This window comes from Barbus barbus (assembly GCF_936440315.1).
Source record: "Barbus barbus genome assembly, chromosome: 44".
In the NCBI taxonomy this organism is placed as follows: Eukaryota; Metazoa; Chordata; class Actinopteri; order Cypriniformes; family Cyprinidae; genus Barbus; species Barbus barbus.
The window spans coordinates 6,293,774-6,317,613 of record NC_136722.1 but is presented as its reverse complement, the minus strand read 5'-3'; the positions used below and the strand labels follow the sequence as shown (position 1 = coordinate 6,317,613).

The following is a 23,840-nucleotide window of genomic DNA, read 5'->3' as shown; positions in this document are numbered from 1 at the left end:
GGGTTGGCCACCCCACTCATAACTGCTGTTTCTGTCTGTTTATTCTTGACAAGAAGTGCATTTATTCAATGTATCAATTGATCAATTCTTATCAAAGCGTGAAATAAACTACGTGCATGCAATGTTGTGGTCAGTTAAGGCATTAAGTTACCAAAAAGTTGATTAAAGCTGAGAAAGTACGATGCGTATCATGTTAGCAGCTGTAGCTCATAAAGAAATAGCAGCCAAATTCACCTAATAACCCAGAAGCTGTGATGTCTGTTCATCAAGAATAAAAGAAAAAAAGAGGAAATCAATAACTTTTATATAGCTGTAAGTGTATATCTGTATTTAGTTTAGAATTTAGTATTTGATAACTTTATTCAATTTCTGTATATTTCTGCTGAGGGGCACAGGTAGCCTAGCTAAATATAACATTTATTAATGAGTTCATGTGAAGATTGTTTTAAGTTCACTTAAATTGGAAGTTATTTTTAAAGTCTAATAAATGTTAAAATTGATAGCTCTTAAGTTAATAGTTTAACGGCTATAGTCAATGGTTAAATAGTAGGGGAATTTTTTTTATAGGGAAATCAGTATTACTTGGTATCAGTGATACTGGTTTTCAGTCATAAAAAAGATGCCATTAAACAAATGTTAAAAATATGTTGTTTGTACATTAATTTGAAGATTGAATGTGAAACTATTGCAATATAAAAGTATATTTAAAAACTGTAATGTTAGGTGGGATTAATCGCAAATAATTTCAGTGTTCGTGATTCAACAATAAGAAAGAGACTGGGCAAAAACGGCATCCATGGGAGAGTTCCAAGGCAAAAGCCACTGCTGACCAAAAAGAACACAAAGGCTCGTCTCACATTTGTCAAAAATTATCTTGATTATCCCCAAGACTTTTGGGCAAATATTCTGCGGACTGATGAGATAAAAGTTGAACGTTTTGGAAGGTGTGTGTCCCGTTACACCTGGCGTAAAACCAACACAGGATTTCATAAAAAGAACATCATACCAACAGTCAAACATGGTGGTGGTAGTGTGATGGTCTGGGGCTGTTTTGCAGCTTCAGGACCTGGACGACTTGCCATAATTGACGGAACCATGAATTCTGCACTCTATCACAAAATCCTGAAGGAGAATGTCCAGCCATCAGTTTGTGACCAAGCTCAAACGCACTTGGGTTATGCAGCAGGACCATGATCTCAAACACACCAGCAAGTCCACCTCTGAATGGCTCAAGAAAAACTAAATTAAGGTTTTGGAGTGGCCAAGTCAGAGTGCGGACTTAAATCCGACTGAGATGCTGTGGCATGACCTTAAACAGTTATCTCATGCTTGAAAACCCACCAATGTGGCTGAATTAAAACAATTCTGCAAATGATTTGAAAGACTCATTGCCAGTTATCGCAAATGCTTGATTGCAGTTGTTGCTGCAAAGGGTGGCACAACCAGTTATTAGATTTAGGGGGCAATTACATTTTCAAGCAGGATCAGGCAGCTTTTGACAGCTTTTTTCCCTTAATAAATGAAATCATTATTTCAAAACTGCATTTTGTATTTACTCGGGCTATCTATGTGTAATATTAAAATTAGTTTAATGATCTGAATCCTTCCAGTGTGATAAATATGCAAAAAAAACAAAAAAAACAGGAGGGGACAAAAACTGTTTCACACCACCGTAGCTAGCTAATTAGCATCAGCTAACAATATTTTTCAAATAGGCTGCTATAATTTTGTAACTCATAATTATTGATTATATTCTTAAGCTAAAACTGCCTGTACTCTGATTCTGCTGTAAAGGTATAAAGCAAATTGCTTTGCAAGATGGGGGCATTTACCCCACCTGTGCGTGTGTGTTTTTTTTATAAATATAACTAAATTTAGCCAAAATGAACAGTTGGATATTTAGGCATTTATTTAGGTTTTTCCAACTCAAACAATACAGTAGCTCACGTGATAATCAGATATTTTTAAGGTAGTAAACTTGATTGTAATCTTTACTAAGCCACTGAATCTTTCCTTTTTTTAAATTAATTATTTATTTATTTTTTAAGAGTGCACACTTACAGATATGTGGGAGGATGGGAGCCCTTTCAAGGGTAAGCACCAGAAGAAGATTTGTCGCGTTTATTATCACAACCAGGAGTGTGCAGTTGTGTTCACCTCGCACTACCTGAAAGAGATCAGTGGGAAAGTGATATGTCCATATTTGAGCCAAAATGCACACCGTCACTGCAACGCTGGTGGATAAAAAATACAGCTCCGTGTATGTCAAATCAAAGAAGCAGAACTGGGTGCTTTTGACCCACATATGATCTGGCCATGGTCAATAGAAGACTAATTTATACAAGCTTTGATATTTAACTTTAATAAGGTTTTTTTTTTTGTATTATTTATCCAAAATGGCTTTTGTGAATGTGAGTTTGCGTGCATGCATTTCCACTGTTTGATGCACTATGGTCTTTCATGTCTCACAATTTTTTTCCTCTTATAAACAAACTTGTACACCAGCCCTTAGGCTCTCTGCAGTTGCACTTTTTTTCACTTTTAATGTTAATGGTTGTACCTGAGAGATGCCTGTGTGCTGACTGGATAAAAGAATGGAACAATCACAAAAGCTTCTGTCTTTCATTTCTTTCTCATTCTCAATGTAATTTCTCTACTTGACCTCACGTATTCTATGCCCATATATAGACACACATTATTATTGATTTGATGGCACTGACACTGATGATGATGAACACAAATTTTAAAATCATTTGAACTGAATAATATCATTATTGTATTTTGTAGAGCTGCTTTACAGCAGAGTCAAAGTTGTTTCATAATTCATCAATTTTGCCACATTGATACTGTCATTTAATTTGAGCTGAATAACAGAACTATTATCTTGAGCTGCTTTTAACAGAATTGAAGTTTTCATGATAGATTAACTTTACTGTTATTAAACTGAAGTGAATCAATGACACTATTGTCAACTGTTTAGAGCTGAATTTGAATTTATCTCATATGTTTGCACCACTTATTTGCTTATTTTCCATATTATTGTGAAGTTACTTTGAAAATCTCAATTGCATAATGCGCTATATAAATAAGTGACTTGACAAAAATTAATTTTTTCTTTATTTTTCCGATAAAAGTGAATACAATAAACTCTTCATTAGCCATTAATCTAACAACTACAGCATAAACCAACATATTTTTCTGTATTAACGTTCCATTGCAATTATTGATCATTTAACACACTGACAGACAATAATTGGAAATTTTAAGATTTTTTTTTGTCCACCAAGTAGCCTTCCTAATTGTGTGACAACCTGAAAAGCAAATATGTCCTGTGATGAGATTTTTAGTACATGCTCACTTGTCACATACAAATTTAATACCATCCTCCATGATATAAAACAAGCATCTTTTGACACCTTTGGTCATTATGCTGGTACATGCTGTGGAGAAAATCTGCTTGTGGTCATTTGACACATGACTTTTAGTGAACAGCATCCTGTGAGTTACTATTCTCATGCTTTACACAGGTAGGGCTTGTCAAAGTCCGTAGCACTATCAGCTGACCTCCACCTGCGAGATGATGATGATGAGCTGGGCACTTCTGACACCCCTGGATCAGATCCATAGTTCCTCATTATAGCATGAGTGGTGGCGAAAAACACAATGCCATAGTTTCTGCAGAGTCTGTCCAGCAACTCGCTACACTTTCTCAGGTTAGCCTCCTGACAAACAGTGCTCTCGCCGCCATTGAATCTGTCCACCCAGTAGAAGGAATAAATGCTGTCAATGACCAGAAGGCCGAGAGAGGGCTGGCTGGAAAATGTGTTTGAGGTAGTGTAGGGTTAGGAGGAGCTGTACTGAGCTGCTGCAGTGCATTACAGACAGCCTGCGCAGACATGAATGTACCCTCTCCTTGGGTTCATTTTCAGAGCCGTCACCCTCCTTAGAGTCTTCAGCCAAACGTCCCTCCAGAACGCTCACCAAGTCAAAGTGGTAGTCCGTGTCAACGAAGACCACTGCCACCTCCAGACCTCCACAAGGTTTCTGTCTTTCCTGTGCCCTCCAAGCCATGAAACTCTACGACGTCACCTGTATGGATGCAGAACTGAATTAAGACTTAAGGTCTTTGAACACTGCCTCCGAAACTTTCGTCCGTCATAAAAAAATCGGATCAGATTCGATTTTCTGCATTTTCACATCCGTTGCAAGCATTTAGATAGGAAAGGATGGTGAATCCGAAAAAAAAAATCAGACTCAGTGTGCAATGACCTTTAGACTTTAATAGAGTGCTGCATGGATGACATATTTTTGTTGGGAAAAACCTGGAAATTGAGCTAGTATTTGAACATTTCCAGTTATATCCTCCTAAGTCTAAAAACTAAACTAAAAACTGAAATGGAATTTAAGTAAATGTATTGATATGCCCTTTTTATAAAAAAAATAATTTCTGACACTGGTCTAAAGAACACAGTGGGCAATAATTTGAAACGTTTTGAAAGTGAGACAACATTGTTTACAAAAAAAACATAATTGTACATAATATCATGAAATAAGAATAATAAAAACTTTTCTGTGAGAATAATAAGGCAATGAGATAATTTATAGCATCACTTATACACCACGGAGGGATTACAAACTCATTCTAATGTAAAATTAGGACCGACTGCCATCTAGAGTTTACCCTAAGGGACTTCGGTATAATTCGATTTCAACTTGCTTGTTTATGCATGTATGTATGAATATATATGCATTTGTGTGTTTATTTAACATCCAATATTGTCAAATCAAAAATACACACAATAAAAACGTGACTAAATAAATAAATACTGCCAATATCTAAATAATCATCATCAACAATCCGCAAATTTTCCAACGTTCATTGATAACATATTTCCTTTATAGGCTATATATATTTAATTACTCTAAACAAATCCGAGTTAGTGTGAGCTAACGTTATTTCTAAATCGATTCGCCATATAATCTTGGATCAAATGAACACAAACCAACAGATCTAGGTACGTCTGCCACTTAAAGCTGAGGTTAAGAAAGTAAACAGTGAGTGTAGGCACTTTGTCAACTCATGAAATTACGGAGCCTAATTGTTTAAGTCATGGATATTAATCACGCCATGTTGACGCTGGCGAAGGCTTGGCTCATGATTATTAACTACAACACTTCATGTGGCGAAGACTGGCTTATGAATATTAATAAAATCGCCTTCATCATAGTAGGATTCATAATTTGGCTGTCAGCCCTGTGGACCATGACGTGCCAGCGCGAGTGGATCCAGCATGTTAAAAATAACGCCATAATCAAGGGATAATTCATACCGCAATAAAGGTAAACCTGATAACCCTGTAAACGGCACGTGCTTTCTGTGTAGATGACGTCGGTAATGTTGTGACACGGGTGTGTTTGTGTCCAGAGCTGGTGATGGCAGTGCGGCCCCCTCCGTGCGTGACAGACTGCGGGACAGGGTGAGCTTTTTACACCTTTATAATCCTCCAGTTTGATTTCTGCTGGACAGATATCAAGTTGATAACAAATCTGTATGAAAAATGTGCTGTTGCACACTATAACTTGAAATGCTTGGCTCGTTATCATTATTTTGCGTTTAATTATTATCTTTGTGACACCAGATATGCCATTATATGATTGCAATGGAAGCATGTATTTGAGGTAGGAGATATATACTGAATTACTATAGGCTACTATTCCTAAACTTTATTAAAAATGTTTCTAATATGTTTTGATTAGGGTCATGTGCATGAATTCACAAATATGGATGAGGGATATATTAATTGGGATGTGGGGTGTATGCATACATACATGTGTGTGTGTGTGTGTGTGTGTGTTTAGTGCTGTCAAACGATTAATCGCATACAAAATAAAAGTTTTTGTTCGCATAATATATGTATGTGTTCTGTGGATATTTATGTACACACAGTATATATTTTGAAAATATTTACATGTATCTACATGTCTATATTTACATTCATATAATTTATATTATAAATCAATATTTTTCTGAAATATATACATGCATGTGTGTGTATTTATATATACATAATACATACACAGCACACATACATATATTATGTAAACAAAAGCTTTTATTTTGGATGTGATTAATCGTTTGACAGCACTAATATATATATTAGGGATGGGCATTTTTGGCAATTTCTTATTTCGATCATCGATAGGTTTCAAAAACGATTAATCGAGTACTCGGGGGTGGGGCATGGCCATAATGGAGATAATGAAAATATCTGAAGACTGTTATGAAAATGAATGTTAAAAATAATAAGACATGAAAACATGAACACGATTAGATGTTAGATTATGATCATGATGCAGCAATGTTATTAAAAGAAGCATCTAAATAAGAATAGCTGCCTGAGGTGAAGCTGACTTTATGCCAATAAACTGAAACCTGTTCTATATGACACTTCCTATGATATTAATCAGATAACTTAGATACATAACATAAACGTAACATTACAACTTGTATCTGCACAAAAGGATGCATATGCCAGTGAACTTTAAGTTACGTGCTACAGCGAAATAGATAGCGCTCCCGCCGTGATGCGCTTTCAACAGTGCGCTTGAAACACGGGCAAGGACAGAATTCACTACAGATTTCACATTCTATAAAGTTCTCATTATAATGCGTATGCCATTAATGTTTATGGCAGATTTGTGCTATATTTTCATCTACATTATCAAGTGATTCCTAAAATGGCCTGCGTGTTTTCGAAGCCATACAAAGTACGAAAACCATTTTAATTGAAGTAAAGTAAAGTAAAGTCGTGACGTATTGTCAAGTATGGTGACCCATACTCGAAATTGGTGCTCTGCGTTTAACCCATCCAAGTGCACACACACAGCAGTGAGTAGTGAACAAATGCACACACACACACCGTGAACACACACCCGGAGCAGTGGGCAGCCATGCTGCGGCGCCCGGGGAGCAATTGGGGGTTCGGTGCCTTGCTCAAGGGCACCTCAGTCATGGTATTGAGGGTGGAGAGAGCGCTGTACATTCACTACAATCCCTGCCGGCCGGGGACTCGAACCCGCAACCTTTCGATTACGAGTCCGACTCTCTAACCATTAGGCCATGACTTCACGCCTACTGTTGAACAAATATGAGGAAAAATATCACTGCTGCATTATTATAGGATCAGTATTTTTTAAAAGAAACATCTAAAAGCAATATGACCGTCTCAGATAACTAATTCAGTCAACATCAGGCATTGCATTTGAGCATGAAACTAAACACTAGTAATATGCAGCGCATTCAGCATGTAAATAAATGTTAATATCCCAACGCATCCTATATTTGTCAGTCCTGTCTCTTGTTTTCCCCTCCTCTCGTGTCTCATTTTGACTTTCCTCGTTCCTGTAATCATTAGTTAATTTGTCCCCAGCCCTGCATGTAATTGCCCCACACCTGTTTCTGTTCTCCTGTGCTGATTTCCCAGTGTTTAATAGCCCTGTGTTTCCCAGCCCCTGTGTCCGGTATTAAACGTCATATGTGTTCGTCGATACCCCAAGCTCCATGTTCCCTGTTTTGGATTAAATAAACCTGGCTTTTGGAAATCTCCGTGTCTCCTCGCTCCTTGCTCGAGTGCAACGTGACAATATTAGACATCACTATGTGGCTTCAAAACCTAGCTTGTCTCTCTTCTCACGTCTATACTTTGAACAGCATGCTGTTGCAAGCTGAATAAACAGAGCTCAGGGTGCCACCCAAAGTGCTGCTATAACCAATCAGAATTTTTTTTTCCACGATCATCGCTGTCACGGCCGAGTACTCGAGTGTTGTTGCACATCCCTAATATATATATATGCCCTACATGCATATTTTTGTATCTGTTCTGAGCTGTCTGATTAATTCAGTCATGTAGCACTAGTAAAAACTAATGCAGAAGTAACAGTGTCTTGATTATGTAAGCATCTAGTATCTGCATATGAAAAAATAAGAGTGTATAGGAAGCAATATTCCTTTTATGGTTTTTGGTATGATTTATGCTTTCATCTAAACTATGTTGGTCTTGATTTACTTGGCTGCCATGTTGAGACATTAATCAGGTGCATTATAGATATATAATAAACTACCACAGCTGTTGCTTGATAAATGGAAAGACCATGTACTCACTGGAAATACTGATTGAAAAATTATAAACAAATAGACTGAACCACAGTCATTCTGATTCATTCATCTCGTTCATGATGATGATATACTGTTCTTCGTCTTCAGGTACACCAAGATTGGTTATGCAGGAAACACGGAGCCCCAGTTCATCATGCCATCCTGTGAGCTGCCCGCCAGTTTTAGTTGTTAAATGCGCAGCAGGGCCGATCAGTGAAGACTAAAACTGCATGTCCAGCACTCAGATCCAGAATATAGTATTTGGATCACGAATTTAATTAAACTCTGCCTTAGGGAACGACTATTTAAAGATGTTATTCACCACTGCTGTAACCTCAATATACTGTAGGCTCTGAGCCTGTTAACAACACACATCCTTTCATAACACTTATCGATTGTATTGTTTTTGTCAATTGATACTGTTAAATATTCAAATGTGTGTTGAGTATATTTTATATGAATGTGCTTTGCAATTTCTACAATAACCAACTCATTGTAGCATTGTTATTGTAGGTATTGCAATCAGAGAGACAGCCAGTGTTGGAGATCAGGCACAGAGACGTCTCGTGAAAGGGGTGGATGACCTCGATTTCTTCATTGGAGATGAAGCCATTGATAAGCCCAACTATGCAACCAAGGTGATAATTTCTTTAAGCAAGTACAATGGTTATTGTATCAGTCTGTTGTTTTAGGCCTGTAGACATTGTACAGTCTACCTTAGGATGTTTATAAGCATATTTGTTGTATGCAATCACAAAAAGTACTAATGCTGACCTATTGTTCATACAGTACTTGAAGACCCAAGAAGCCATCTAAATGCTAGTGTACTTCTAAAACAGACTTTTTTTTTTAGTATAAAAAGGAAAACTTCCTAGCAAGTACTGTAGCAAACAGACTATTTAAAGTGGGGATGGTTACTTTAATATGTTATGCCAAACGTCCTGTTTAAACTAGAAATACTGTGCGTAAGTAGAAGAGAAAAAAAAAGCTGCTCTCATCCAACGATTTCATGAAATGTACGAGAGTGTTTGGAAATGTCAGGGGGCAGCAATGGTTCAATTATCAGGAAGTCTAAAGCTACTCGGACACTGCCTAGAAAAGGCTGTCTTTTAAAACCCAGCTTGAACAATAAGACTTGAGAGGTGAAGGATCACTGAAAGAGTTACAGGGTTCAATCACTGAGCAAAGGGGCACCAGCCAACCATATCAAGGGCTTGACATGAGCTGTATGAGGATAGGCACAAAAGAAACCATCGCTCAGCTGCAGTCAGTGTGATAAGAGATTAAGTGATAGAGCTTTTTAAAAGTTTGGCAGTTCCTTATGAAAAAAATACAGATTGTTTAAAACAGTTTCACAGTAATAAACAGAAAAATAGCAGAATCAGTGAAGCAAACTTCATAAAGTATGAGACAAATCCAAATTAATATTGAATAACACACTACAGCTAAAATGATCATCAAGAACTTTACATGTGCTTTGGTATGTTAGTCAAAATAAGTATTCTTATTTAAAGCACCACAAAATATTATGAAAATATAATGATTTAAAGTCAAATTTATAATTTTAAAAGTGTACTTAATATCCCAACAGTCATGAAAATTTACTTTTTTTAAGTTTACTTCATTAATATGTGACCCTGGACCACAAAACCAGTCTCAAGTCGCTGGGGTATATTTGTAGCAACAGCCAAAAATACATTGTATGGGTCAAAATTATCAATTTTTCTTTTACGCCCAAAATCATTAGATATTAAGTAAAGATCATGTTCCATGAAGATATTTTGTAAATATCTTACCATAAATATCAAAACTTCATTTTTTATTAGTAATATGCATCGCTAAGAACTTCATTTGGACAAATTTAAAGGCGATGTTCTCAATATTTTCGATTTTTTTTGCACCCTCACATTCCAGATTTTCAAATAGTTGTATCTCGGCTAAATATTGTTCGATCCTAACAAACCATACATCAATGGAAAGCTTATTTATTCAGCTTTCAGATAATGTATAAATCTCAATATCGAAAAAAATGACACTTAAGTCTGGTTTCGTGGTCCAGGGTCACATATATTATCTGCATGTACCCTATTGTTACATTATACTTGAGATACACTTCAAGTGCACATTCAGTACAATTAAGCACACTTCTTTTTCTCAAGGGGTGGTAGCATCATACTGTTGAGTTGCCTTTCATCATCAGGGACAGACCATATTTTTTACATCAGAAAGAAGAATAGATGATATAAACGACATGAAGATTCTGCAAGAGAACCTGTTTAAAAAAAATGAAGCCATAAAGACAGTTTGTTTTTGGAGAACAAAGGCCAAAAGAACATTGGAAAAATAACCCTTAAATGCGTTTATTTGAAATGTACATGTACATGCCACCTTATGACATCATATTTCATAACGGTTCTGTATTATTGTGTTTCATAACTGTTTGATGAGTGTATTTTTCCTTGTCTTTGTCTTGTTCTTATTTTGTGGTTTTTCTTTCTGAGATTCCGAATGAAAAGTTTGTGTTGGTCGAGGGACAACAGACAATGTTAACTATAACTAGAGTAATGAGGAATTCATGTAATGGTCTTTTTCTCTGTTCAAATTAGTGGCCCATCAGACATGGGATTGTTGAGGATTGGGACCTCATGGAGAAGTTCATGGAGCAGGTCATATTTAAATATCTCAGAGCTGAACCAGAGGACCACAACTTCTTGATGGTATGTCGACTGTAGATTCTAAGATCTTAAAGATGACATTATGGAGTGTTTGGCACAGTAATTTAAAGTGATTTGTGAAACATATTCTTCCCACTGAGAAACAGAGGAAGCCCATACATAATTGAAGCTGCCATTGAAATATTTATTGTTTGCATAATGATAGATTATGCTGCTTTGTCTGTACCAGAGTGCAACAGTGCTTTTATGTCACAAACAGGATGTTTCCAGTGTGTCTTCTGCTTGTGTGCCTTTGTCTCGCTGCTCCATTTGATGACGACAAAACACCCTTTATATGCGCCTGATATTTTACGTTACAAAAGGCCACATTTTCATTTATTCAACAGACCTTTTATGTCTGTTTATCCAGATGTTGCAATGCTATATTTTCTCTTCAGACAGAACCTCCTCTCAATACCCCAGAGAACCAGGAATACTTAGCTGAGATCATGTTTGAAACGTTCAACGTCCCATGACTATATATTGCCGTTCAGGTAAACCTTTGTGTTTAAATATGTCAACTCCGTTACAAAGGAGGACATAAACAAAGAAACATAGAAAACTGTGACTGACAGCCCGAAACTGGATTATGAGCCCGACTCTCTAACCGTTAGGCCACGACTTCCCCATAATATACTTGACTTTTCTAATTTAGGATCATGAATTACATTCATTTTTGACAAATAGATGCTTTTTAAAAAAGCTGTACAATTTTTGGTTACATCGATTGTTTTGGGGTCAAATTGATCTCCCACTGGTTTCCATGCAATTCACAAAAAGTCAGATAAAATATAGAATAACTTTATTGTAGCTTGTCAAAGATTAAAATAAAAAAATACATGAAGACCTATGAAATTTAAGACTCAAAGTGTACCTGAAATTGAAAACTGGAGAATTTGCTGTTTCTTCATCTATGTCAGTCCTGGTTCCCCATGTCTTGTGTTTCCCTCCCTCTTGTGCCCTTATTTGGTGTTTCCTGCTCCTGTCCCCATTCAGTTCTATTAGTCCCAGCTGTGTTTGATTAGTTCTTTATTAGATTCCAGGTGTGTCTCCTTAGTTCCCTCGTTTAGTCCCTCATGTGTTTATTAGCCCAGTGTTTCCAGTGTCCTGTGTTTGCTCATATATGTCATTCTGTGTCTGTTCCTGCCTGTCTGTATGCCCTACCTTTTGAGTTATTAAAGAAATTCTGTTTTGAGTTTACCCTACGTCTCCTCACGCCTCCCAAGGCAACTGTGACAATCTATTTGAGCTTTACATTAAAAAAAAAGTCTGTGAAATTGTGTCTTTGGTTGTTAGTTTTAGTATTTCAATTATTAGTCAGTTGCAACACAATAAATAAGTGTGAGAAACACACTTTACCATTGATAGCAGGCTTAAAAAAACCAAGGCTATTTACACCAAGTACAAGTAGTGATAAGTATTATTTACAATAAGTACAAATAATGTTAATGTCACTGTTTAGTTATAGTTATTTGCACCTCAGTTATAAAATAGTCAAAAGTAGTCATTGCATTAAAAAATATGAAGGAAACATTTTTAGTTTGTGCTTATTCTGAACTTTATAATATGTGGGTTATAAATTATATAGACTTTTTTGACACGAGGAGTTTATAATGCATCAGATTTAATATATTTTTTTAATATTATTTATATATATATATATATACACACACACACACACAGTGCTGCATGAAAGTTTGTGAAGACTTTAGAATTTTGTAGATTTCTGCATAAATATGACCCAAAACATCATCAGATTTTCATACAATTCCTGAAAGTAGACAAAGAGAACCGAATCAAACAAGTGAGAGAAAAATATTTTCTTTGTCATTTATTTATTCAGAAAAATGATCCAGTGTTACATATGTGCATTGCAAAAGTATGTGAATATTTGCTTTCAGTATCTGGTGTGTCCCCCTTTTGCTGCAGTAACTGAAGGTAAAGTTTCTGTTGTCCAGATGTCCTGAAGTTTTCCTTTAGAATTTGCTGGTATAATTCAGAATTCATTGTTCCATCAATGATGGCAGGCTGTCCTGGCCAAGATGCAGCAAAACAGGCCCAAGCCATGATACTACCACCACCATGTTTCACAGATGGGATAAGATTCTTAAACTGGAATGCAGGGTGTTCTTTTCTCCGAACATAATAGCTTCTCGTTTAAACCAATAAGTTCTATTTTGGTTTCATCCAACCATTAAACCTTTCTCCAATAGTCCTCCATCAGGCTTGTCCACATGATCTTTAGCAAGCAATTTTCTTTTTGGAGAACAGTGGCTTTCTTCTTGCAACTCTGCCATGCACACCATGGTTGCTCAGTGTTCTGCTGATGGTGGGCTCATGAACATTAACATTAGCCAAAGTGAGAAAGGCCTTTAGTTGCTTAGAAGTTACCCTGGGAACAACCTCGCAGACTATTACACGTTCTGCTTTTGAGTGATCTTTTTTGGTCGACCACTTGTCGGGAAGGTAACAGTGGTCTTGAATTTCCTCCATTTGTACACAATCTGTCTGACTGTGGATTTGTGGAGTCCAAACTCTTTAGAGACGGTTTTGTAACCTTTTCTAGCCTGATGAGCAACATCAACTCTTTTTCCGAGGTCCTCAGTAATCTCCTTTGTTCGTGACATGATTCACTTCCACAAACATGATCAGACTTTGATGGATCCCTGTTCTTTGAATAAAACATGTCACGTACTGACATTTGACAGTCATTGCACTGAAACACCTCTGCACAGATGGACTCTAATTTCACCTTTAAATTAACTGCTAATCCATACTTTTGAAAATATTTTTCTCTCGCTTGTTTGATTAGGTTCCCTTTGTCTACTTTCAGGACTTATATGAAAATCGGATGATGTTTTGGGTCATATTTATGCAGAAATATAGAAAGGGCTCACAAACTTTCAAACAGCGCTGTATATATACAGTATATATTATGTTTTTTGAATTGCATTGCTTTATCTACCCAAGGTAAATGTAGGGATCATTCACACTAGGCACTTTCCTGTTTTCAGCAAGGAATATGTCAGAAACAGCAATTTTATCTTTGTGGCTATTTTTTAGGCTGTTTTGGCATTGGCTGCATCGTGGACTTCAACACAGGTTGGAGAACGAACACTAACAGGAATCGTGATTGATAGTGGTGATGGGGTTACTCATGCTATACCAGTGGTAAACTATTTTCATAAAGTACCCTCAAAAAGTAGACACATGCCAAACACACACAAATTTCATTGCATTAGATTAAGTGTGATCTGCAAGTATATGTTTGTTAAAGCTTTCCTCAATAATTTAGATGGCTGATTTCTGTTTCTTTTTTATCTCTTAGGCAGAAGGTTATGCGATTGGCAGCTGTATAAAGCACATCCCTATAGCAGGCAGAGACATCACCTACTTCATTCAACAGCTGCTAAGAGAGAGAGAGATCGGCATTCCTCCAGAACAGTCACTGGAGACTGCAAAAGCTGTTAAAGTAAGTATCAGCAGGGATGATATTTCTCTCTCTGTAATGCCTCATTCTGATAGGTCAGCTGTGACACCGAGTGATCAATTTTTTATTTTTTTTGTAGAGATCTAAAGCAAACTTGATTCATTTCACAGTTGTCTACTTTTTTTCCCTGAAAATCTACACACAAGGTGAAATCATTTTAACTCAAATCAGTATTTGATGTCAATGTTTAATATGTGTTGACTATGTAGTGACTGTACAGTCAGTATAGGTTCTGATTATCCTATCTGTATTCATTTTATAATAGAAAATAACCATATAATATCCATATTTATGTCTAATAAAACTTTTGTACTCATCTGCATTACTCTGTTTTTTTTAAGGAAAGGTATTGCTACATCTGTCCAGACATAGTGAAGGAATTCACCAAATATGACATGGACCCTAGCAAATGGATCAAAAAGTACAAAGGAATCAATGCAATCAGCAAAAATGAATTTCAAATAGATGTTGGATATGAGCGTTTTCTGGGACCAGAGATATTTTTTCACCCCGAGGTAAAAAGACCACACTCTCTGAATTATTCAGCATGTATACAGAATGACCTTTGGAAACTCTGTAGTAAAAGGTCTTTTCACTCTGTATTTTGCCAACCCAGACTTCATGCAGCCAATCTCAGATGTAGTGGATGAAGTCATTCAGAACTGCCCTATCGATGTCAGAAGACCACTTTACAAGGTACAATACCAATTTCATCATGCAGCAGAGTGCTGCAGTCTTGACGTATTTTTGTAGGCCAAGGGAACCCTGGTTCCCTCAACTAAAACCCAATAAGCTCTATGACCAACAAAAGTTTGATTCTTACACATTTTGTTGATCATGATAATCTTCACAAATGAACACAACTGAATTTTGAATCCTATATAATATCTTGAGTGTTAAAGGATTAGTTCACTTTTAAAAAACCTTTTGCTGATAATTTACTCACCCCCATGTCATCCAAGATGTCTATGTCTTTCTTTCTTCAGTCGAAAAGAAATTAAGGTTTTTGATGAAAACATTTCTCCATAAAATGGACTTCATTGGGACCCAAATGGTTCAAGGTCCAAATGACAGTTTCAGTGCAGCTTCAAAGGGCTTTAAACGATACCAGACGATGAATAAGGGTCTTATCTAGCGAAACGATCGGTCATTTCAAAAATAAATAAAAAAGTTTTAAGTTTTATAAGCACAAATGCTCGCCTTGCTCTGTTCTGTGATGCGCGTTCATGACGTCACGTAATACGCAATTACGTGGAAAAGGTCGGTACTTCCGCCTAAGTCAACCGTGACCTTTTCAACGTCATTGCGTATTACGTGACGTCATGAACCAATAATAATACCAATACCATTACTATTTAATACCAAAATAGATACAATGGATTTAGACAACTATAATTTCCTATTACATTATATAATACAAGAGGAGGGGATTGTAAATTTACCCTTTCACATTTATTTGATTATTCAGGATTATTCAATTTAAGTGGAATGGAGTGTTAAACTCCAGCGAGCACTTATACTCGTATCCAGTGTTGTGCAAGTTACTTCCAAACTGTAATACATTATAGATTACTTGTTACTGTTATTTAAAAGTAATTCCTTACCTTACAATATTACTGTCTCAGAATTATGATGCGTTACATGACTCCTGTATTACTTTTGAGTTACTTTCACCAAAATAACTACAGAAGTAGAACTTAACATTCTAAAATGACAGAATGTACTAGAGTCCTTCACGGGCCTCAAATTTAGGCCCCGGCCCTGGCCCGAGACGCTGAGGCCCTAGCCTAGCCCAGCCTGTGTCCGACAGCTTATCAGAATTACCGATCCGAACCCGTGCACTCACAATATCAACAAAACGTTGCGTTTTTATCTTGAACAGGAGAGCTTCACAAAGATGAACCGAAAGACAGCGAATACATGCCTCACCGACATAATAAATATATCTATAGAAAGCTTTAAATTACTACTTAACGAAATAAAAATGAAAACAAAAACGATTTAATATAATCGTTATCCGTGAAGATGCACTTCTCTCTAAAGGCGCGTCTAATGAGGAGATGGTGAATCCTTACTATTTCCCCCGCGGACACATTCATGGTAGCCTAATTACTTTTGCTGGGGCTTTACTGCAAGCTTTATTGCGTGTGTTTGAACCAAGTAGGGCTCGCTACAGTCCACAAGATCCATGGGGCATGGTTGGATCCACATCTAAGGGGTGGAGATTGGTAGGTTTAGGGGTGGAGATGGGTGGGTTTAGGGATCAGGGGGTGGAGATGGGTAGGTTTAGGTATATGTAAGGTGGGAGGAGTTGGATCTGGATCCAACCATGCCCCCTGGATCTTGTGGGCTGTAGCGAGACGCTCCTCGTTTGAACGCAGAACTCTTCAGCTGTGCTGATGCTCTTTACAGTTGCGGCAGCACGGACTCGTGTTGTTTCCACCAGCATGGCAATTCTTTTCATCAATAATTGACGGATGTCTAAAATATACAGATAAGGAGAAGCCTAAAATAGGCCCGAGGACCGGCCCGCGTCTGAACTATGACGTGAATATTGGCCCGAAGCCCGGCCCTAGGGACGTAAAAAAGTCAGATCCGACTTTAAATTAAATTTTAAAAAGAAATAAATTTTGGGCTAAAAGTGTGTTGTAATGCAAGCGTTACTGAACATGTACAGAGTAAAATATTACTGAAAATTGAGTAGTAATGCCTTACACTACTGTTACATCAAAAAGTAATCAGTTTCTGTAATACATTACTTTTGTAACGCCTTACTCCCAACACTGCTCGTATCCAAGTAATGTTGCATTACATTAAGAGAAATTACATTGCTCTATCAAATATAGCTACAGATCAGCAGAACTTCTGGCTTTTCAGTAAGTTAGCACTGACCCTGTACATTACAGTGTTCAGACCTCACTGTAAAGCTGACCAGTGAATGAGAAATTACATTTGTACAATAAGGGGCATTAATATAGGCCAGCAACAAACATGGTAGACATATTTATGATATCCAATTTGATCAAATTCAAACTCAAACTCTTGGTGTTTTCCTCTCTTTCCAAAGTCCTTATTGGAGCAAGTTTACTTTTTCTTGTTTTTGTACTTTTTTTTCTTGTCATCCAAATACAGCTTTTGTCTGCTTGAATAATGAAAGAATAAAACTCTAAACTGTTTGTCAAAATTTTGTTTCCAAAACATCAATTTCACTAATAAAATCGGACTACAAGGTTTCTTTTTGCTAAAATCACAGTAAAAAGTTTTTTTCAGGTTGGTCCAGCTAATGCACATGTGTGTATTAGAGTAAACCTAGAGTGACTGAAAAGTGATTGGTATTAATTATAAGGTGAGATGTCTTTTCATTTACATTTTTTCCTCCCCTACTGTCTATTGTTTTAACCTTTAAACAAAATATTAACGGGAGCCCAGCACACATCCATATATCCTGAGGCACAAAATAAGAGGAAACAGAATTGTGGATATTTCAATGACTGAATATTGCTTTTGCTTTGGATCAGCTCTTTTATTTGTCCAGCAGGGGTCAGTGTTTATCCACTGAGTTCACAAATACTCTACACTGTAGAGAGAGCTTTAACTGATCCCTTGCAAATGGGATGAACAACTCTGAAATAACCTCAGTGTCCATTTCTATATCTCTCAACTCGCAGCCTGACTGAATAAATAGCGTCTTGACAAATTCAATTATGCACACTGATAATTAGTGCGCATCTATATCACAGTGCACTGAAATGATTCCTATTCATTTGCCTTCAAAACAAACTTCACTCTGCATTATACTGAAGGAATTGGATATTAAATGGAAAGTGCTTTGATGCTCTTTTAGCTTTATTTTCTTTTTCTGCTAAGATTTCTTGTGGTGTAAACAGCGTATGGCAGCATATGCAAACTAATCAACAAAGGCCTCTGAACAGTGATTGGTTCATCTAGGATTGTATCTAGAACTGACATTAGTGAAGTGACATACTGTCAAGTATGGTGACCCATACTTGGAATTCGTGCTCTGCCTTTAACCCATCCAACATGCACACACACAGCAGTGAACACACACCCGGAGCAGTGGGCAGCCATTTATGCTGCGGCGCCCGGGGAGCAGTTGGGGGTTCGGTGCCTTGCTCAAAGGCACCTCAGTCGTGGTATTGAGGTATCTGTCTTAGGAATGCTACATCTAAAGCTAAATGCATTACAATATTGTGTTACTTAATTTAAAAAGTAACTTCTTTACAGTTTTGTGTTGTTACTTACTTGTAATTGTCAAGTTATTTTTGCATTACTGCCAGCTGACTAGAATGAAGGTGTTGTGCTGGCCATACAAACATATTTTACAAAGGAAGTGCTTTCTATTTTTATTTTATTTTATTTTATTTTTGCTGCGAACGTGTATGACATATTTTACATGCAGTGACATTTAGGCTACACCACGAAAACTTGCTCACCATTTGTCTTGAAAACTGAAAAATGTATGGCAGTCCAACCTGTGAGCCAGTTCTGTTCTTTTTTTTCTACTACAGGATTATTGGATTTATTTTCATTTGTCAGCAAAAAAAGTTTTTTTTTAAACAAAAGTTTCAGAGTGGGCAGAAGGGCAATTTCTACAATAGAGAACTACAATACTCATTATGGGCACACACACAATAACAACTGCTTTCAAACCTTAATATACCTATATTTCTCCCAGCATGTACAAAGGGGAGGTTTTCAGTTGTGTGTATTGGTTTGGACAGCTATAGAATAAAACATGAAACTTTGTTCTCAAACCATTTATCATCAAGAATTGTGTAGCAAATTAACTCAAAGTGAGATGAACATAATTAATCATAACGGGTTGTTATCAATTATATTCATCCTCAGGAATAAACTGTAGCATTAATAGTACAATAAAAAGATTTGTTCGTCCGCAGTACGGACAGTTTTAATTATCTATTGACTCCAAGGAAAATGATTTCTCTGGCCACGAAAAATAATTTCCTTACTGATACATTGCTCGCAGAGCATGTAACAAAACTGGAACGTTAAAGTGACCTCGTTCTGTGAGCAGCAGATACAGACAACCAAGTGTGAATACATATGGATGATTATTAAACTACACTACAGGGGAACATGCAACATAGAACTATACACAAACATACATACATTAAACATAGATGCCAACGCAAGGAAGGCATGGAGAGAGAGATTTATATATCAGCTAATGCATACATTTATACACCACAACCTGTTAAGAACCATCAGAGAATCGCATCACCTTAATTAAAAAGGGTTGAAGCCTAGAAGCGCATCTAAATAGTTAACAAGCGGTTACTTGCATTGGTTTTGTTGGTGCTGAGTAAAGTGTCCTGGTGCATGTATAATGCATAGATTCTTGATGAATTCCTTTAGCTTCGTCATTCCATTCATGGGTTGATTGGTCCAAAGTGAATTGACAAAGTTACTGGACTTAAAACTGCCAGAAGCTCGGACTCCCCCGAAAGGGGAGTCGTGAGATTCCCAAGGTGATATGTGTGTCTCCAGGGCACCGAAAGTAAAGAGAAGACGTCGTCTTTTGGGTGTGGGAGAAGTTTTATCTGGTTTCCCTGTAACACCCATTTTGGTTAGTTTGACCAATAACAAGGCACATAGTTTCAGCGGGAAAGTGTTTCTTTGTCCCACTTGACACCTCATTTGCATGTTTTATGACTGGTCTGGAGAATCGGTGCAATTTTGCCCACAGTACAGTAAAAACAGTATGATGATCACATAGTGTACACCACTGTTTGAGGAATAAAGAGCAGATCATTTTGATATCAAGAAAGAGACATCTAAAAGATATTAAACCAGAGATACATTCATACACCTGAATATGAGTGTTTAGATCTTACTAATGCGAATAACGAGTGGTAACTAGGCTAATATAATAAGGAAACATACAAACAACACAGCCTATACCAGATACATTTGTAATTGATTAATTATGGTCTAAATAAAGAAAATGTCTCTGTGTGTGTGTTATGTGTCTTGTAATCGTGGGGGTAGTCCACTGGTCAACCAGGCCTGGTACCGAGGGTCATTTAGTTCTCTTTGGAATGTGTTTGAATCTGATGGAGAGAACAGATAGTCGATCTGTTTACCATCTTTTTGACAGTGGGGGGGGGGGGGGGGGGGGGCACCATTGGCAATTTAGCATCCATATAAAGGTAGAATGTGGGGCCAGGTCTGTGAATTATATGTAAATGTCAAAAGGCTAAAAGGGGTCTCTTAAGACATAAAGTCCCAACGACCATCAAGGATCATAAGCAGATGTTACAATTGATTGAATGGTGAAAAGTGGAAAGGTGCTTGCAGGAGAAAGACCCAGGGTTTGCATGTAGAATGTGTGGGGGCAACGACACACATACTGTAATTGCTAGGTTGTCTTTCATAAGCATAGGAAATAGGTTAGTACATGACGTAGAACTGTGCACATGGATTGATTGCGCAGATATTTACTATTGAAATCTGTGAACTGTAAAAGCTGCATAATGTCAGAAAGCTTTCATGATACTTGAGGGGAAAAAGACACTCACATCTTGCAGTGGCCCTAGTAAGATTGTTTTACACAACTTTAAGCAGAGGTGGTAACGCAGAGGACCTTACAAAATTTAAACAAAATATATTAAGGCACAGCTGAGTGAAGGTTGTTTTATGCCTGCTCAAAATTCAATGTAAAGACATAATGCTGCATAAAAGCTACACCAAATGATGCCTTCTCTGACCCACCTCAGCTGCTAGAATACAATTATGCAATTGTAATTGCAATGTCAGTGTATTTATTCCAACTTTGAACAGCATTAAATATTAAAGAAACCTAACTGCCACTTCAGAAGCACTTCTGTGCCACCCTTGCAGTGTAAATTTGACATTACTTGATTATCCTCATCTGGAGGGTTAAGTCTTCAGGTAGAACAAAATGAATTATAGATTAAATGAATTATGTGCATCTTGATATCACCAAAGAACAGAGGGTAAATGAAAAAGGTGCATGTTAGTATGCACATCTCTTACCATGCAGTGCAGATTAAAAGCTGTTCACCTGAGTGAAAGGGTCCACTGCCACGGTCCATTCACCCTTTAAACTCATCATCAGAAAAGATGGAAGAAGCCAGCCTTTTATTTCCTAGATGAAACCAGCATTTCCTAATCCAAATAGCAGGATATCTTCTCTAGTTCGTTAAATAAAAATTGAACCCTGAAACCTGTAATGAAACACACATCTCCTGCAGATACCCTGTTACAAGCTGACCTCAGTCAGCCCTTGGTCATTTATTCCCAGCATGCAACTCTACTGGCCTTGTAAGTGTCTGCAGAAAATAAAAACGTAACTGTAGCTTATTACAGAAGTATAAAGGAAAAAATTCAATATTTTGCTTTTATTTTTTATTGAAACATTCTGTGGACTGGAGGATTTATTTAATAAGAGGACACAATCTAAATGTATTACTTGTTTCCACATTATTGCATTTTACCCAAAGATGTTTCTTTTAATTTCAGTGATTTTATATCTGTAATGCTGTGGAGTTTGATTCATTTCTTTGGTTAAATTAAGTTTTACTCCTTATATACAGCACATGGAAAGTGGAGCGGTAATGCTTTGTCCTTGTCATGAAAATGAGTCCATTCAAACAGAAGCAAATTTGTCTATGCTTATAGATGCCTTTGCATTACATTTTCCATGAATGATATATTAGTGCACTATGTTGTTTTTTTAGGGGGTGAACATAATAGAACGGCATATATTTCAGAATTGTGTGTGTTTGTGTGTGAATTAGAACATAGTCCTGTCTGGTGGCTCCACTATGTTTCGAGACTTTGGCCGCAGGCTGCAGCGGGACCTGAAGCGTGTGGTGGACGCCAGACTCAAAATGAGCGAGGAGCTCAGCGGCGGGAGAATAAAGGTCTGATCTCATTACTGTCTCTGAATTTCTCACCTCACGCTCACATTTATCATTTGTTACAATGCGTTTTGGATTCTTGCTCTTTTCTGAGACCTAGCAACGGCTGTTTCAAGAGGTTCTTAAATATTCTGCCCAAAATCTATGGCAGCACTGCATGTATCTTAACAGCTTACACTGTCGCAAACTCATTGGAAAGATAAGATGAGGTGAGAGAAATATTTGTTTAGTTTTCTTTCAGTTCTGAAACTGTAAAAATAGACCATTGTAATTGCACCCGAGTGGTCGAAAGGAAAATCCCTCCCTGATCGAACAAGGACACAATAGTTGTTTATTAAAAACAAATGTGCAAAATGTGCAAATAAAGTCAGTGTCAAGAGCGTAATTAAAACAGGATTTCTGCAGGTAGGTAAATTTAAGATTTTTGGGCTCAGAAAAATCTACTTAATTCAAAGGGAAAACAAGAGCCATGACTTTTTAAGGCCTTAATTTGTGGAAGGGTGAATTGATGCTTTTAAAAACATTTTAAACCCACAGAAACCCTAAACAGAGCTTAATAATGAAAACACAGTCTATAAAACTGCACAATTCCAACTTCCCTCCATAAAAGGCTGCAGCATTTCCACAAAGGACCGCTGTACACCAGCTCTCACACGGAATAGTGAAGCGAACCTTATATGCGCATACATTTTTCCGCATCAATAATTGGAATGTACCAACTCTTGTCTTGTGCATTTTATTCAATAAATAAAATAATGTAAGAATAAAAGATAAAACGTCAATACATGCAAAAAAGTCCCACAGTAGGTTTCGTAACAGTCAGGATGCTGCCTGTGTCAATAGCAATAGGCAGCTACACACCTCGCTAGGTTTATTGTCTTTTTTCGTTCTGCTTTTTCTGTACATCTGATTCTCCTTTCAGCCCAAGCCCATGGAGGTGCAGGTGATATCTCATCACATGCAGCGATTTGCCGTGTGGTTTGGTGGATCGATGTTGGCTTCTACGGTAATGCTCATATATTTCATTATGCCACAGTCTCTTTAAAGAACATTTTGAATATATTTGTACATTTTGTTTTCTTAAAGCCTGAGTTCTTCCAAGTCTGCCACTCTAAGAAGGTCTATGAGGAATTTGGACCCAGAATCTGTCGCCACAACCCGGTCTTTGGCATCATGTCCTAGTGCTGGTCTTGCACCCCACTGTAAGCCTAGATATCAATTCAATCGATTTATCACTTCCCCGTACTACGCTTTGATTTCCACTCCTCTTTGAAAAGGAATAAGGCAGGCTTTGACAAGCTTAGAATAGAAAGAACAAAGCTTTTTGTTTATCAGTGAAAATGTCAAAGCCAGGCACAAGGGTATTATGTGGATTGGATCTGGAGACTTGAGGCTTGTGCATTGATAGCAAGCGCTGAATGTTCAATATTTCAAATGCAGCATAAAAGAGGAATTCAAGAATTGCGCATCGACTGCAGGCTGCTCAGGCGAAGCTATAAAGTGGGGACTGTTTACTTTGCAACACATTGCCATTTTTGAGTTCTGTTCATAATTTA

General features: G+C 37.2%; 2 pseudogenes across 2 annotated transcripts; one reads left to right on the top strand and one right to left on the bottom strand.

The window, feature by feature from the left end:
• Nucleotides 1–3,354: 3,354 nt before the first annotated feature.
• Nucleotides 3,355–4,071, bottom strand: LOC306863263 (DNA repair protein XRCC2-like; annotated as a pseudogene). The gene has a single exon. The product of its transcript is annotated as a DNA repair protein XRCC2-like (transcript).
• Nucleotides 4,072–5,433: 1,362 nt separating this feature from the next.
• Nucleotides 5,434–23,466, top strand: LOC306863262 (actin-related protein 3B-like; annotated as a pseudogene). Its single transcript has 12 exons — nt 5,434–5,477; nt 8,264–8,319; nt 8,669–8,793; nt 10,762–10,872; nt 11,268–11,363; nt 13,933–14,040; nt 14,198–14,341; nt 14,701–14,874; nt 14,906–15,055; nt 22,162–22,287; nt 23,207–23,290; nt 23,371–23,466. The product of its transcript is annotated as an actin-related protein 3B-like (transcript).
• The last annotated feature ends 374 nt before the right edge of the window (nt 23,467–23,840 follow it).